Genomic DNA, 4,163 nt, shown 5'->3' with positions numbered 1-4,163 from the left:
AATACAGTAGTGGTTTCGTCCATTTTCTATGTCTTGTTTTTTTTTTTTTCTTTTTTTTTATCATTCCTAATGCATTAGTGTACGGGAAAGAAATAAATTTTCTCGTATAATTCTGTTGATCAAATCTGCGCTCCTTCGTACGTCGTCACTTTACCACCTGAAAACACAAACGTGAGCTAGCCGGCGGGGGTGTGCCAGAAACCTCTCCGATGCCTAAGTCAGTAAGCTTGACAAATAGACAAAAGCTCTGTGTATTCAGAAAATAAAGTTGTGTTACCTCTCCAAATGTGATGTTTGTGAGTTTTTATAGGTTTTGCGTGGCACAATTCTAGTAGGACTTCTACTCCTCCATGCAGAGTCCTCCTAAGATTCATACTCCTGAAAGATAATACTTGTCTTTCAACACCCCCTCGCTGCTTAAACCAAGTGAGATGGTTTTTACCATGGCCGAACTCCAACAGGACCGAGGTAATCATGGCTATGCTGAACCGTAGAGTAGGCCGAACCGCCTTTAGTTCGGTTCTCCTTTTCACTACTCCTTATCTCGGTTCCTCATGTACAAAGAATTGTGTGGTTAGACCGAGCTACCGAGTAGCAAGGTTCTGACCGGTCTAACCACAATACGTCATGACCGGGCTAACACTGAGACCGGTCTAACTTTAAAGCGTCTTCAAACCGGCCTAACTCCAAGTCGCTTTCGGACCGGAGTAACTTTATATCTCTTTCGAGCCGGAGTAACTTTACATCTCTCTCGGGCCGGAGTAACTTTACGGCCTTTTTACTCAACTCTTAGTACTGTGGCCATAACAACTCAGCTCGGCCCACTAGCCAGTTCAGCCCAATTTTCATATAAATTACCCTCTCAACTAGTACTATTAGTGATGTATTTTTTAGTGGTTTAAATCATTGTTGTTTAATGAGAGATTTTGAAAGGGAAAGGAAAAATGCGTGTGAAATTAAGTAAAATGTAAATATATTTTATTTATATTTTACTTAATTTTTTTTTTCTTTCTAAATCTCTCCTCAAATTTCTTAACCAAACACAGCGTTATGGTTCAAAATTTTCTGCGTATTTCACATTTTATGTGAAATTTTTGATCATTTATTTAATTGAAAATTCATGACTTAATTTTCTATTTTTTTTAAGAATACATAATTCTTATCAATTGGTATATTAAAAGATAAAGTAGTATAATTTAAGAAGTGTTTTATTTTTTTAATTTGTATAATAAATAAATTATAGCATTAAAATGACAGCTACAAACATAGTACACAACCGAATTTCAATTGCATCCCTCCTTTGCCGTGGAAATGAATTTTACGAGGCAGTTAGAGCAATTATTGTGATTTCTTTTTTCTTCAAATTATATAAGTATCTCGATTAATTTCTTTTCTTATTTTGTTAAAGGCAAGTTATTCTTATCGAGACTAAGAATTTATAATAATTTTTTTTTTTTTTGTGACTTGATAGCTTTAAAAATTGAACTCTAAATAATTGTGTAAGGGCATACCTACCAATCATTCAAGACAATCCTCAAACATTTTTTTCTATTTTTATTTATCAAAAAGCACCTAAATACATTATAAATATGATACTAATAAGTTCACTATCATCCATCATCCCTACATTAGCGTCGTTTGTTATAACTTAAAACAGGTTATTATAATTATTTAATGTAATTTTTACTTATAGTTTATTAAATAAAAATAGGGTAAACTATACTGACATTTTTTGATATTTGGATTTAATACATCTTCGAAATTATATTCTCACCCCTGTGATTAATAGTCTCATTTCATAAAATTCCCTATTTATATAAAAAACAATGACTCTTAGTAGAAAAATAGAAAAAATTATATTGAAAAAAAAAAGTAAAGCAAATGAAAGGGAAAAAAAAAATTTATAGAAAAAGTAAAGCAAAATAAGAAAATAAAGTGTAATAATTCAATATATTTTTTATACCAACGTTAATTTCGTCTAAATAATTACAATGGCAAAGGGGTTAGTGTAATTTTTAAACCGTCAATGGGTGATATGTATTAAACTTAAATCTCAAGAGGTGTAAGTGTGAATTACCCATAAAAATATTTTAAATAAGTAAAAAAAATGAAAATTTATTGAAAAATCTCAATTTTGGATAATTTTAGTCCAACAAGTCCTTGTTTTAAAATAATTCACATGGAGTCCTTTTTTTTTGGTATTGTGTTCTACATGATCCCATTCAGTTTTGTGGAATGAATTTTTTGACTTTTATACCTATTGTTTTTTATGAATGAAAGCATATGTGGGGAGGTTTGTTTTGAATCCCATTGCTTACGTTGGTTTGGTGTGGACATTATGGAAAGATCATAAATAGGCAGATGTTTAAGGATCGCAAGATTCGTCAATATTTGAATATTGCGGGAGAGAACCAGGGGGGAAAGGTGTTAAAAGATTGTATTAGTATTGTATTGAGCCATTTATTTGTGCTGCGTAGTTTGTGGTGTAGCATTTTTTAAATTCGTTGATAGTAATGTATTGATTATTTATTCGTGTTGTTTTTGTTTGTAGTTTGGGGATTTGACATTGATATGTGATTCATGATTATCATGTTGCGACGTTTACATCCTACAAACAACCGATTCATTGAATACGAATCAATGGAAAACATGGTAATAGTATACATGTAATGCGAATTTCGATGAACATAAGTTTCATATCTAATTTACATTTTTTTCTATTTTCGTGTAGAAATGGAAGACAATATAATGGTGTTATGTTCATATGAGAATAACAATGCCGCCGTAATGGCTCTATCTAATTCCACATTTAGCAGATTGACTCCTCAAGTGTGCGAACGTTTAGTAAATTGACCACTCATTTGCTCTACATAACAAATGTGGGTCACCCAACAAACACTACCAAACTCAAAAAAAAACTACGGTATATTTTCTAAAATGCGACATATACGCAAATCACAAAAACAAAACTTCCAATAATTAACACTCAACACACAAGGTTAAAAATGAAAACCAACACATAATGGGGCCGCTACGCGTACCAAAATAAATACGAGACTGATCAGATTACAATTACACATTATGAGATTTATGGGTCAATTCCCCTTAAAAAAATTAATTATTTAAAAATTGAAAAAGAAATATTTATGCTTTTTATTATCAATTTTGAACTTCTAATAATATATACCAAATGGGGTTATTCTCACTACCATCACCATAGCTACTATCTCTTTATCTCCACTAACCATCCATTTACTATCACCACTATCATTATTTTTCTACATTCACCTTCACCGCCATCAACACAAGTACAAAAGTCATCTTCGCTATCTCTGCCATCATGCGCATCACAATATAAAAAGTTTAAATTCAAATTTTATTTTATACATATTAACAATTTTTTGCAGTTCAACATTTAAAGTTTTAAACACGATTAATCTTTCAACTTATTGAGAAGATTTTCAATATGCATTTTATTTTTCCCAAAATAAATAAATATCATAATAGGCAAAATTATTTATAAGTCCTATTAGAGAGACTTATACTACATATGATGTTACTAAAAAATTTATGTTCCTATAAGTCCTGTGGGAAGTTTGTTGACACATTTACTCTCAATATTAGTTGATAATATCATAAATAATAGTAAAGCCATATATAGGAAATTGAATGTTACCGTAGATCATATCTATATAAACGTAACGTAACGTGACACCTACATAAACGTAACGTGACATCTATGATCTATGGTAACATGCAATTTTCTATACAGGAAATTGCATGTTACCATAGATCATATTTATATAAACTTAACGTAACGTGACACCTATGATTTGTTGGACAATCTTTACTGTATTTAAAATGATTAAATTCTATTGTGTACAAAACAACAACTAGAATATTAAAAAATAAAGAAAATGAGAGAATTTGTTTGATTACAAAAATCAAACTTGAAATAAAAATAAATAAATAAAAATAGATTTTATTTTGTTACAAAAACAAAATTAAAATCTGATTTAAATAAATAAAACAGAATAATAAATTAAACAACTTACTTGATTAATTTCTTTAAATAATTATCTGATCAAGTCCAATGTTTGACACTATGTCCTTAAGACAGATTCGTTCTCTCCACGGTGCTTTCAGAATTTGGATGTCTATCT

The sequence above is a fragment of the Camellia sinensis genome, chromosome 3 (assembly GCF_055761805.1).
Source record: "Camellia sinensis isolate YWXY chromosome 3, ASM5576180v1, whole genome shotgun sequence".
Taxonomy (NCBI): domain Eukaryota; kingdom Viridiplantae; phylum Streptophyta; class Magnoliopsida; order Ericales; family Theaceae; genus Camellia; species Camellia sinensis.
This window is presented reverse-complemented; position numbering follows the sequence as displayed.